Below are 15,149 nucleotides of genomic sequence, written 5' to 3' on the forward strand. Positions count from 1 at the left end.
AATGAAGAGATTTCACATGAGACTGTTAAACTGTATTTTTCAGATCTTTTCTTGTATGTGCCTTTGTAGTTTTCCAAATTGATTTAACTGAACACAAGTATTGCAAGTACTAAATAGATCATTTATTGAAAGATTTAATGCATATAGTCTAGTTATCTAGTTATGTATGAAAGGTTTAACACAAATAAAAGAAATTCAAAGTTGACCTTGTCAGCAATTCTGTCTATCTATACTTTCCCTATATGTATTTCCACCTCTTTATAATAAGTATACCAGATCAATTTTAATCAAAATTAACAGCTTTGTCTAATTTAATTAGGACTGGCTTTTTGTTTGTTTTCAGTTATGTCCACAGGCTCTACCCTGACACACAAAGATATTATTGGAGAAGTGATCAGATCATGTTAAGGCATTCTTAAAATGTGTAGAACAGTTGAAAGCTCAAAGCCGATATTTTGACCGTGTCACTTTTAATGGTTTAAATATCTGTATTACATGTAGGGAATGTCAAACTTACATTGAAAAAAATGTCAAATTAATTGCTACATAAAAAGTCTCTTAAAATGTCTGTCATAAACCTGTAGCAGAAAAACAGTCTACTAAGCAAATTACTTAACATAGAAGTTTATTTGTTCTCATGGGGGAAAGTTGTCTTTTTACAGAAGCACTATAAATAAATAAAAACATAAATAGGCAGATAAGCAAATAAATGAATAAACACACACTATTTGGTCTGAACACACACTATATACAGAATGGCTATAAAGTAAGAAAATTAAAATGAAAGAACAGCTCTAACTTGGCTTTCAAAGTCACAGTAAGGCATTATGTAGACATATTGCTGTTGGTATAAAGGAGCCCCAGTTTATTTCTTGACACACTACTGCTGAAGGATTCATTGTCTAATAGTACTCAGTATTAGTGTGAGGATGTACTGCAGTGTTCATAATAACTCTCAGTTTTGTTTTAACTCTCTCCTTTGCTAATACGTCCAGGGGTCCAGAGTGTGTCCTATCACTGAGCTTGTCCTTTTAATCAGCTTGTTGATTTGTTGGGCTTCTATTGAAGTTATGTTATGATTCCAGCACACAACAGCATAGAAAATCGCACTGGCCATCACAGAGTAATAGAAGATGTGAAGGATGTCACTTCCCACATTAAAGGAATGCAGTCTCCTGAAGGAAGAAAAGCCTGCCCTGCCCTTTATTATATAGTTGTGTTAAGAGATCAGCCCAAACTGTCATTAATGTGGACCCTCAAGTATTTATAGGAGTTGACCACCTCTGCATCCACTTACTGAATAGTGAATGGAAATAGAGGGTTTTTAGTGCAGTGCAAGTAAATAACCAAATTCATGGTTTTGCTGATGTCAATATGCAGACAATTCTCTTTGCACCTAGACTCCTGTGCTCTGTCATATCACCATTATCGATACATACCTTAAGTGCAGAATCATCTGAGAATTCCTGCAGAATTCCTGCAAGTGACATGACCTGGAGCCTATTATTCTGAGCTGCGGACCCGCTATATCACATGTACATGCCTGCTGTCCCACCCCAGTTCCTCCCATAATTTTTCATATACCTCACCTTATGTTCAATATTTGGTTAAAAGACAATGGCAGAAGAACATGAAAAAAAATTTCAGGAATGCAAAGTGAAGGCAAGGAAAAAGTACTATTTGTTGGCTTAAGCAATGGCATAAACAACAAAAAGAAGTTGATCGAGTGATACAGAGTGGTGGAGAAACTCGAAAATTCAAGTTCAGAAAGTCGCACACTGCCTGAAATATAAAAGAAGTAGTCAGATATCAAAGTTGCTATGAAAAGGCAAGTCATAGCCCACTGCCGGAGTGTCATATGGAAGTGTATTAGTACAGAGTACAGAGAAAAAATAAATAATAGGGACACTCAAAAAAAGGTTGAAATGTTCACTTTAATCTCTTTGTCATTAAAGTAGAAAATTTTAAACTTAATCTTGAAATCAATGTTTAATTTACTAGAGTTTCTCAGATCCCATCGTAACTAAAGTAACACGTTAAATGCTTCGTATAGTATATGTTCTTCTATTTGTATGAATCACTACGTGCTTCTTAAATGAACTATCTCTTAAAAAAACAGGGAACAAAATACATTATATTCATGACATTACAGCTCTCTGAACAATTTAAATACTGATGTGTATATTTGATATCATTTTCAAGGTTAAATGAATTAAAACATGTATTAAACATGGGGCCATGGTAGCGCAGTGGTAGCGATGAGCTGTGCCCCATCTAGAGATTGTTCCTGCCAACAAGATGCTTGCTGGGACGTGCACGACCCTTAATGAAATAACTTATTGCAGCAGTACTGTGTCTGTCAAACGTACTAACCCCCAGTTCCTGTCCTTCCTTTTCTTTCTCCACGTAACCAATCGGCACACAATAAGCTCTGTAATAAATGTCAAACCATCTGTAAGCTTAGAACGCTGATTCTTCAAAACTTTTAAGGTCCACTGAAGTATCTTTGTAGTACTTGTTTAATTATTCCATCCATCCATAATTACGTGGATTACAGTTCAAATAGGCTGTGCACATGGCTGAGGCAGTGTGTGCTGTACTTCAGGGCTAGATGCTGTATCCTGATAATCCTCTGCTCTCTCGACACAATCCTCCATAGAGCTTTCTGATCAACTGCTTAATCATTATAATTTATCTCTAACATAGTAATCATTTTAACAGCTCATCAGGAAACATGGCGGCCCCTACTTCATTTAGCTTAATATTTTTTAGATACACAAAGGAAAGATTTAAGAAAACTTTTGACATGAACAGACAAATGAACCCATTAAGCTGAAGAAGAAGCAATAAGTAAAAATACAACACTTAATGAAGTTAAAAGTCAAAGGAAGAAAAGTGATGAAGGCAATTACACCACCACCTTACTGCTTTTAATAATGTCATTAAATGATGTCTAAATATAATGTAATACATACAATTATTGAACAACTGAGACTTTTGAGATCATCAGGTATAGAATAGTGTTAGGCACACACTCAGCAAAAGTGCGACAGAAACTTTTAAGTGCCGGGTCTGAGCTAACATTAAATAATTGCTGATGAAGGACTGTGCTTATGCAAACGAATAGAAAGCAAATGTTACATTATTTTTAAAATGTTTCCTTTTCTTTGTCATAACTTTTTTAACACACTTCTTCTCCGCTGCGAAGCGCAGGTATTTTGCTAGTTTATTATAAATGGTACAAAGAAGGGATTATGAAAAGGCCAATTTAAAACTGTAGTTCATAATAATTCCTACATTCTTTATTTTTGGCTTGAAATACAAAGCCTAGTGATCAAGTATATTTCTAATATTTTCACTTTTGTATTGATGCCAATAGCTAAAAATTTCTTCTTTGTTTGGTTTGAGGAAATTAATACTCATCCAGTCTGTAATGCTAGTAAGATGCTGAATGAGAGGACTTAGAGGCTCAGGGCCTTTGGCTGCCATAAGTGAGTATATCATTGATTTAACACTCCTTCACAACAAGCCAAGAGAGCCAAAATATAACCTCACCCCACCCCAGTCAGCCTCCAATACTGCTCCCCGAGGCTATGCATTAACCATTTTCAAAAATGAGGAAACAGGCTTTTAAAGTTTAAAATGCATTTAAGTTCCAAAGTATCTTTAATATTTACGGTGTGGGTCAAATCATTTTTATGAATTACCATATTTATTCAAAAAATCGAAAAAGAATAAAGCAAAAATAAAAACTTAAAATGGGAAAAAAGGATTTTCCTAAAAGGAAATCCTTGGCAAATAAGAGATCAAACAAATAACTAAATCTGACCCAAAAACAATACTTCAACAATGACTCCACTCCTGTGATCCTTTTTTGTAGATGCTTAGGCCGGGTTTATACTTCATACAACACAGCGCACGCTCCAGCAAACATCACTGCTTTGCAAGTGTTGTACTGTTTATGCTTGTGCACTTACTTTACGTAAATCTGGAACATTCCACTAGGTGGCAGTGCAAGATATCATCACGGTGAGAAAACGTTCGGCTTCACTGTGTTATTTGCCTGAAACATCCATTAAATTCGGAGGACAATTTGCCACAATACCTCTGAAATGGATGTTTATTGATTAAATCCATCAATCCAGGGATACGCCCATTCCAGCAAGCTTTGGGTACGAGACAGAAACAATCCCTGGATGGGGCATCAGCTCATCGCAAGGTGAATACAAGCACTCATACAACACTAGCGTCATTTTAGCATCACCAAATCCCCAAACCTTCATGTCTTTGAAAGGAAACTGGTGCACACTGTGGAAACCCACCAGGAAAACATGAAAACTCCAGGCAGGGAACATAAGGGATGTGCGCCGTGTTGCCCCCACATGTGTAATTATTAATAGTATTCATTATTTAAAGTTATTGACTTATCTCTACTATGTAACATACAGTACATGCTTTAATGTACAGTGATACCTTGAGATACGAGTTTAATTCGTTCAGTGACCGAGCTCGTAAGTCAAAATGCTCGTATCTCAAATCAACTTTCCCCATTGAAATTAATTGAAATGAGATTAATTCGTGCCAGCCCCCAAAAAACCACCCCAATTTTTTGTTAAATGTTTTCAACATAAGAAAAATGCATTTATAATGAACAAATATTGTATAGAAACAAATAAAACATAATACATAAAAGAGAATCTAAAGAAATAAACAGATGTTCGTGAAGTAGATTAGCGTATTGTAAGGTTGTTCACTTTTGCTTAACTCAATTTTCTTCTTCACTAGTTTTTCTTTTTTGGCACGCTTTAATCACTTTCATTCTCAAGGCGTTTCAATAGAAACCTGTCCAAGGAGCTTTGTTTAGTCCTCCCTTTTAGAATGTTTCTGAAATGAGTTAGGCAAGTGTCATTAAATGGCGCTGGTGCACGATCAGTTGCAACTGGTGTTTCTTTTCAATAAAGTCAAGTGTTAAACAAGTGTCATTAAATAACGTCGCTGCACGATCAGTTGTAACTTTTTCAGGGTGTTTCTTTTCTTTTAAAGTTCAAAACTTTTTCCCACATTGCAAGCACTTCCTTTATTTCACTTTAAGAGATAACCTCCTCCGCGATACCAATCTCCTGCAGAACCTCCGTATGTTGCCATGTCTGTAGTTCCGTCAACTCCTCCGTTGTCAGTTCCAAGGAATGCTCTTTGATAGCTCGTATTTTGAATTTTGGCTCGTAACTCAAGGCAAAAAATCGACCCAGTGACGGCTCGTATCTAAAAAACTCATACGTTGGTGGACTCATATCTCAAGGTATCACTGTATTTTATTATGAAAGTGCTATCAAGTATAAATCAAAACATTCTAAATGTGCTGAGAGCTGAAATATCATAAATGTAATGTGTTCTGTGTGGCAATTGCAGCTGTAAGTTCAGAAGGAAGCCCCAGAAGTACGTAGCAACTAACAACTGGGTCAGTCTTAATATGATATTTATGATGGTCTACTTTAATGATAAAGTAAACTATGAGATTAAAGTGGACATTTTTAAATTCCAGCCGAAATTTCCACTTTAATCATAAAATAGACCTTTTCACCATGTCCTTAATTTTTTCTCTTTGGCTCCAAAACACTACCATATATTCTAATGCTGCTGTGAAGGTGCAAAAAAAATGACGGCACAGAATATAGTACAGGGTGTCCTCGGGTTGCGACACAGTTCCGTTTCTACAACAGTGTTATAAACCGAATTTTGGTTTAAGTTGAAACACACCCTAGCCTAAGTCACTTACCTATCCTAACACATTTGCAAAATCATAATCTAGATCAGGCGTGGGCAGATTCAGTCCTGGAGGGCCACAGTGGCTGCAGGTTTTTGTTCCAACCCAATTGCTTAATAAGAACCACTTATTGCTCAAGTAACACTTCTGCTTCACTTTAGTTGTCTCGCTCGTTAAGATTTTGTACCCTTATTGCTTATTTTAGTCTTGAACAGCTGTAGTCTTGGTTTTTAATTGCTCCTTATTAGCAATAACATGCAAATGACAAAAGAAACCATCACTTCTCCATTTTGCTTGTTTTCATTTACACCTGTGTGTATTTATCATGCACTATTGGGTTTAGTGAAATACTTGGAAGGAAAGTGAAGAGAAAAAAGTGAAGCACTGAGAATAACTTGTCTGTTTTAGACTTCAAATAATTTGGATGATATCCTTAGAAAGGAAAAAAAATCAAGGATATGAGAATGACTTGACATGGCAGAGTTAAAGCACTAGCAAACCATGAAATGAAATAATTGACAAGGATTGGTTTTTAATTAAGCAACTGTGTTGGAGCAGAAACCTGCAACCACTGCAGCCCTCCAGGATTGAATATGCTCACCAGTGATCTAGATCATAAAAACACAACTACACCACAGAAAACGGAAAAGGACATAAATATACTATACTGTACACTGTACTGTAGTAACAGAAAAAATGAGTGTAAAAAAAATCCTTACCTTTATTCCTTCTCACATCTCAATTTTTTAAAGTTTTTATGGGAGTTAGCATTGTAAACCCGAAACGTTGTATGCCGAGACGTTGTAACTCGAGGGCTCTCTGTATGTTAGACTTTTAAAATGTATCGTGTAATTACGCTGTGGAATATGTGACACTTGAAAATAACGGATGCATTTGTATGTTGGTATTTTGCTTCACCACATCAAACCATTCATCAAACATTAAAGCATGCACATCGATCCTGTGGGATCCTCAAAGCAGCTTTCTGTCACATGTAGATAGTAAACAGAAAGTATGACATCACATTCTAATATGATCACGCTGTTCCCCCCTGATTTTTTGCAAATACTGCACTCGCGTACATGTCTTTTTAATTTCTTAAGACATGCTCAGAGGACGAATCAAATGAACACTGGGAACACGTGGCAGCCATGATGTGTATGTGTACACATTCTGAACATGAAGTAAAATCCGGCCTTAATAACCAGAAGGGGTCTCGGAAGTGGTGACATTAGGGTTTCCCTACTTTTTTGAATAGTACCTACAAAACACAATGAAGAAACTCACATTTAAAGATTTTCTACACACTTAATGAAAAACTGAACCAAAATTAGTAACAAAGAAAATAAAAAATTATGATTTATTGTTATCAAAAGCAGAAATGCAGGAAATAAATACAAGCCAGGGAATGGATACTAGCTGTAATATAGCAGGTTTCTGAACTTCTAAACATAATGTATATATTAATTTGGTGTTTCTTGAAATTCTGTAATCCAATGGCTTCATTTATTTTTGTTTCACTGCAATTCTATTTATGTTATGCACTCAATTCTATTTATATATGAACCATCTTATTTTTTTTATTAACACTGCCATTTTGGGACTTAATTTATAGTTGATTTGCCTTTGCTAGGCAAGGTCATTCATAGGAATACAGAGTAAGACCTTCTCATACAATAAACCTAAATAAATAAACCACATAAATAAACAAACATTACAGATTTTTCAGTCTGGAAAACAATCATGGTGGCTGATAATGGTGTTAATACAATAGTCAGTTAGAATATGGGATGAGGGCATATATGCAATGTTCTTGTTAGCTTGTGAATATGAACCCATATTGTGTGTGACTAATGAGAATGTCTTGCCATGAAAGAGTGAACCGTTGAATTCATTTTTTGATATGGCAAGTAATAAAAAGTCATAAAATATACATGAAAACATGAGGACATAAGGAATAAGGTTAATTGAAAGGAAAAATGTTCATAGCAGTAAACACAAAGAATCATAGTAACGAGAGCCTTTATTTCTGAATCTGACATTCTTAACAACACCTTTAATTTTTTAAAAAAGTGAAAGTATTTCTTTTATAGTAAAGTTAGGATAAAAAGCTAATCACTGATAATATGGTAAACAGAAAATCATTAATTAAGGAAAATTCAGCAACAAAAACAATATGAAAACATAAAAATGAATTAAAACTAAAAAAATCAAGAGAATTCACAGAAGCCTCCAAAACAATTATAAATAGCCACAGATTCTCATAGCACACTAGATTTATGTGGCAACCTGAGTGAGGTGATCCACCACAAACCACTCGTGAACCAGTGATAGCAACGCGTGACCCACTAGCAGTGTGAAAGGGTTGAGTAATAGTGCCTTTCATGGGTCGAGGCTCGAAGATTGTTTTGTGTTACTCTGTACTGGCATTTAAAGCAGGCCTATTGGTGACCCACACCAGACTCAACAGAGCCTCAATTTGCAATGACCTATACACTTTGTGACCAATATTGGTCAACTGGACATACAGCCAAATGTCTGGTCCAAAATGGACCTATAAGTCATTGCATGACTGTACAGGCTTGTTAAAAGAGCACAGGTAAATCTGTGTTTCGCTTTAAAAAATATTTCCGAAATTCATGCCATTGACACTTAAAGAAAGATATTTAGTCTTGTCTGGACTCATATACTGTACATACCTTAATTCAACCATGCTTCTGCTGTATCTCAAAGTGCTTTACAAGATAAAGAAAGAAAAGCTTATAAAAATAAATATCAAATAAAAATAATACAGTAATCCCTCCTCGATCGCGGGGGTTGCGTTCCAGAACCCCCCTCGATAGGTGAAAATCCGCAAAGTAGAAACTATATGTTTGTATGGTTATTTTTATATATTTTAAGCTCTTATAAACTCTCCCACACTGTTTATAAATATTCTCCACACAGTTATACAGTAAACCCTTGTTTATAGCGGTTGATCCGCTCCAGACAGATAAATGAGTTTACAAGTAGTAGGATTCTTTATTTATAAATCTAATATTTTCGCAGTTAGAGCAAACCTGTTTACGACCTTCTAAATACATGTTTTAACATTATTAGAGCTCTCTAGACATGAAATAACACCCTTTAGTCAAAAGTTTAAACTGTGCTCCATGACAAGACAGAGATGACAGTTCTTTCTCACAATTAAAAGAATGCAAATATATCTTCCTCTTCAAGGTATGCGTCAGGAGCGAAGAATGTCAGAGAGAGAGTAAAGTAAACAATCAAAAATCAATACGGCTGTTGCGCTTTTAAGTATGCAAGCACCGCGATAAAGCGGCGCAATGAAGGGATCAATGTCAAGGTAGTCTTTCAGCAGTTTTTACAGGCGCGTCCGTATCTTCTAAGCAAACAGCCACTGTGCAAACAGCCCCTCTGTTCAGACCCCCTGCATCAGGAGCAGATAATGGGTCCAATCATACGCCTTCCTGATGGTATTGCATGATGGATAAATATCTGCCTGTATTTCTCAGAGAGAGTGAGAGGGACAGAGAAAAGCAAACAATGAAAAATCAATAAGGGCTGCTAGAGCTTTTAAGTGTGCGAAGCAGCGCACGGGAAGCATATCGTATATCATTGAGGAGTTTTATTTAATATGAAATATGTGCTCTGATTGGGTAGCTTCTCAGCCATCCGCCAATAGCATTCTTTGTATGAAATCAACTGGGCAAACAAACTGAGGAAGCATGTAACATAAATTGAAACACCCATTGTCTGCAGAAATCCACGAACCAGGGAAAAATTTGTGATATATATTCAGATATGCCTACATTTAAAATCCGCGATGGAGTGAAGCTGCGAAAGTCAAAGCGTGATATAGCGAGGGATCACTGTATTAGGCAATACTAAACTGCTCAAAAAAATTAAAGGAACACTTTGAAAACACATCAGATCTCAATGGGAAAAAGAAATCCTCCTGGATATCTATACTGATATAGACTGGGTAATGTGTTAGGAACGAAAGGATGCCACATCGTTTGATGGAAATGAAAATGATCAACCTACAGAGCCCTGAATTCAAAGACACCCCAAAAATCAGAGTGAAAAAATTATGTGGCAGGCTAGTCCATTTTGCCAAAATTTAATTGCAGCAACTCAAAATTGTACGCAGCACTTTGTATGGCCCCTGTGTTCTTGTATACATGCCTGTCAACATCGGTGCATGCTTCTAATGAGATGACAGATGGTGTGGGGGATCTCCTCCCAGATCTGGACCAGGGCATCACTGAGCTCCTGGACAGTCTGAGGTGCAACCTGGTGGCATTGGATGGACCAAAACATAATGTTCCAGATGTGTTCTATTGGATTTAGGTCAGGAAAGTGTGGTGGCCAGTCAATGGTATCAATTCCTTCATCCTCCAGGAACTGCCTGCATACTCTCACCACATGAGGCCAGGAATTGTCGTGCACCAGGAGCCACTGTACCAGCATAGGGTCTGACAATGGGTCCAAGGATTTCATCCTGATACCTAATGGCAGCCAAGGTGCCTTTGTCAAACCTGTAGCGGTCTGTGTGACCCTCCATGGATATGCCTCCCCAGACAATCATTAACCCACCACCAAACTGCTCATGCTGAATGATGTTACAGGCAGCATAATGTTCTCCATGGCTTCTCTAGACCCTTTCACTTCTGTCACGTGCTCAGGGTGAACCTGCTCTCATCTGTAAAAAGCACAGGGCACCAGTGGTGCATCTGCCAATTCTGGTATTCTATGGCGAATGCCAATCGAGCTGCATGCTGCTGGGAAGTGAGCTCAGGGCCCATTAGAGGACATGGGGCCCTTGGGTCACCCTCATGAAGTCTTTCTGGTTGTTTGGTCAGAGACATTCACAACAGTGGCCTGCTGGGGGTCATTTTGTAGGGCTCTGGCAGTGCTCATCCTGTTCCTCCTTGCCCAAAGGAGCAGATACTGGTCCTGCTGATGGGTTATGGACCTTCTATGGCCCTCTCCAGCTCTCCTAGAGTAACTGCTTGTCTCCTAGAATCTCCTCCATGCCCTTGAGACTGTGCAGGGAGACACAGCAAACCTTCTGGCAATGACACGTATTGATGTGCCATCCTGGAGAAGTTGGACTACTTGTGCAACCTCTGTAGGGTCCAGGTATCGCCTCATGCTACCAGTAGTGACACTGACTGTAGCCAAATGCAAAACTAGTGAAGAAACAGTCAGAAAAGATGAGGAGGGAAAAATGTCAGTGGCCTCCATCTGTTAAACCATTCCTGTTTTGGGGGTCATCTCATTGTTGCCCCTCTAGTGCATCTGTTGTTAATTTCATTAACACCACAGCAGCTGAAACTGATTAACAACCCCCTCTGCTACTTAACTGACCAGATTAATATCTCATTGGTTTCATTGGCTTTATGCTATACTCTGATTAAAAAGTGTTCCTTTAATTCTTTTGAGCTTATATATAACAAAGAATAAAGTAAGCCCCAATGGTTGGGAGGACTTAAAAAAAGAACTTCAGAGGGCTGGAGAAAAAAACATCTGCAGGGGTTCCAAGGCCACAAGATCGTCTAGCCCCACTGGGCATTCTACTTCATATAAATGATCTCAATCAGACCTCATGATTTTCAGGCTTCATGTGTTTGAATTAGATGATGATGGTTATGTGGACATGTGGTCTATCAATCCATCAATGTACAGAATGCTTAGTGCCTTAATCAGGTGGTAGTGGCTCTGACCACCACCACCGAAAAACGGAAAAAGAACAGCAGAGAAAGTAGGCATTAGTACGGATTACGGAGCCATGATAAAAAAATGACATTTCAACGCATATACAGTAAATCAGGATTACATTAAAATGTAGCCTTGAGAAAGCCATGTTGAAATAATGGGTTTTTAGCAGTTTTTTATAGTGCTCCACCTTATTAGCCTGGCAAATTTCTTTTGGTAAGTTATTACAAATTTTAGGAGCATAACAGCAGAAGGCTGCCTCAACACTTATTTTAAGTTCAGCTCTTGGAATTTTAAGCAGACATTCATTTGAAGATCTAAGTTTATGATTTGGAGTGTAAGGTGACTGGCATTCTGAAACATAGAATAGATTATTTTTCTATTTTTTTAGATGTGATTTTTATTAATCACATTTAGATTGTGATTATTTAAGTCTTTGTAAACCAAAAGCAGTATTTTAAAGTCAATTCTAAATATCACAGGTAACAAATGCAGTGACATAAAAATTGGAGAGCTGTCCTTGGATTTTCTTTTCCTAGTTAAGATTTTGGCTGCTGCATTCTGCACTAGTTGCAGTCGATTGATGTATTTTTTGGGTAGTCCTGAGATGAGTGCATTACAGTAATCTAGTCGTCTAAAAACAACAGCATGAAATAATTTTTTCAGCATCTTGCAATGTTATAAGGGATCTAATTTTGCTGTATTCCTTCAGTAAAAAATGCTGTCCTTGTAATCTGGTTAATTTGTGATTTAAAATTTAGGTCAGAGTCAATAATTACCCCTAAATTCTTTACCTCTGTCTTGACGTTTAAGCCTTATTTAAATAAAGATCTCTAGTGGAAAAAAATCACCGGACTCCTGTCCTGTTGTATGTAGGCATTTTGTTGAGTTGACAGACATCTTCTGGTAGAGTAATGCTCTCTTCACTAATTATGATGACAATCTTCAAAACTACAATCCTAAAGATGCCTTTGAGGCATAAAAAAAACTTGAAGCCCCACTCCTTAGCCCCTTTCTGCAGTAATTAAGAAAAATGAAAGGGCAGTTTTTAGCGACTAGGGGGTTTGCTGATGGAGGGATGGCTTCCTTGTGTAGTCAAATTTTCCTGTGGACAAAACACAGTGATGTGTGAAATGATGTGTTTTGATATGCCTTTGTTTGGATAATATGCAGCATGTCACATTTTTTAAAAATGCACTCCTCCATGGTGATGTGTACAACAGACAAAAGTAGAATTGTTTTTATTGGTGTCCAACGGATGAACTGCATTATGTAGCTGCAGAAAAGAATGCAAATATGAGGGAAATTGTGGCCAGAAAGATGTTATCATCCTGCTAAGTTTGGAAATATGTAAAAAAAATGCATATCGCCTTTGTTTTGTTGACCAGTCATGAACAATGCCTAAAGTAATTTTTTTTTGTTATAATAACTCTATACCTGTATTTAGTTTTATCAGATGAATGCAATTTTCATATAACTATTTTGTTTTTTAGAAGCTGTTTTACAGACTATGCAAAGTATTGCATTTCCTGCTATGGTACACCTCATTTTTGTAAGGTACAGATATAATCAGTTCATAGGGTTGTGTTTTAGAAATAAGCAAATTAAACTACTAGTTAAAAAAATGAGATATATTATTATGAAAGTTGTAGCAGAAAAATTTTTATGATATGCTAAAACCTAGCTCTTCTAATCATTGCAGCATAATATAATATATAAAATTTATAAAAATTGTAAATTAATGATTTAGAAAAAATGCCAGTAAATGATTACTGGTGTGGTGTAATATTTAAAAACATGTCAAATGTAATTTCACTTTTGGCAAAGACCAAGTAAAACTAGTAACATATAATATACAATTGTGTACAACCAGTTTAAGATAAAAAAACAGTCCAATCTCTCCCATTTAACCAAATTAGAAAATTACCTTCCATGACTGAAAAAAAAATCAGTTAATGTCTTCTAAATGAATGGCATCTTGTCAGATGATAAAGTCAGAAGGGCAGTTTGTTATATGGTTCATGTGTTTGATCTGCAAGATGTTATAAGAAGTTAATCCTAACTGTAACCCTTTAAACTCAGCCTAATTTCTGTACGTTTTCTGCTACTTTGATTTAACTGGCTAGAACTTCATCGTCCTTCACTTAATATTTATGTTCTACTTCTCAGAATAAAGGTTTTACATTTCATCTACAGAATTAGTTGTGTTGTACACATGTTACAGCAGAAGAATTTGCAAAATTCAGTAATAATTTTACAAAAAAAAGCACACATTGAGTGTGAGAAAGAAAATAATTGTTTTAAAATATTAACAAGTAATATGTCTAGATTTACTGCTTTGAAGCAGTCCTAAAAAAAGGATTTTTGGTCTGTTTTTACTGTTTTCACTAAGTATCTGCAACTATTATGTATATTTATTTTGTTAATGGAACATAACTTAGTTATGATGGATGTATTGATATTTTTTGTTTACCATTTGGGAAAAATTTTATCTTAGTGAGCAGAAGAGTATATTATAAATATAAATAAAGTGTATATTATAATATTTTTTGTTTGTTTCAGAACAAAGAAAATGATCATAATTTTGGCCATTACATTCAGGCCACTATAACACACACTGCTATTGCATACACTTTAAAACACACACACTCACACATACACATTGTAATGGGTGGCCAAGGAAGGAGTGATACCATGGTGGCAAAGGGCAGGGAAAGGTCCTATTTAAGTCTCAAAGCTGTAAGATTAGCAAAAGAAAAGGTCCTTCACATACCTGTGAGGATAGGCCAGGGTGTCCACTGATGTGGGAGGCACTGCTCCTGCAAAGCATATCTTTTAAAGCCATCAGAGTATAACAGAGAAATATTGACCTGAGAAAATATAGATAGCACTATGTGATGCAAATAAGCAGGAAACAGTGAAGTAAAGCTTATCTGGCCCTCCACCCAAGGACAGAGAGAAAGCTTGTAAAAGAGATATGCTGGGTAATGTTATTGTTTGAATCCTCTGCGGTCATCTAAGCTAAAAGATGAAAGTAGGGAGGAAGAGACTATGATGCCTGTTTAAGAAGGTGAAAAAGGTGAATAAACTAGTAGGAGTTTTGAACATCTCCAAGCCAGTAAGGGCAGCATATGGTCCATCTTTGAAATGTACTTTTCTGTTGCTGATATAAGTTAAGGCCACCCATCAGCACTTTAGCAAGATACATTAAGGGGAATGACCAGACTACAAAGCTGAAAGCAAGGCCCACAATCAAAATGTCAAATGCTATGTTAAGGTACTGTAATTAAGGACAGAAAGCATACAATCAAGGGGTGTGCCAATGTCAAAACAACATAAACTCCAATAAAAAATATATATATAAAAAAAATTGGCAAGCTACACAGAAAACATCTGTTACTTGGAAAGGCACTGGGCTAGTTATGTTTGGTTGGAATTGGTCATCTAGATGACTGAAACATGCTATCTGCTGATTCTTGTGGATCACAATATACTCAGCCAGAAAAAAATGCCTGCTGGAGTATTAATTTCTTTTTGAGTGTCTAAAGTCAACTACCAAAGCAGAATTATAAGCCAAACTTTTATGCACAAATATTATTTCCAAGCAGGCAACCAGATTTTCTTTTTTTCAATTAAATCTAAGACAAAGCAAAGATTAAAAATT

Source organism: Polypterus senegalus, chromosome 11 (genome assembly GCF_016835505.1).
Source record: "Polypterus senegalus isolate Bchr_013 chromosome 11, ASM1683550v1, whole genome shotgun sequence".
NCBI lineage: Eukaryota > Metazoa > Chordata > Cladistia > Polypteriformes > Polypteridae > Polypterus > Polypterus senegalus.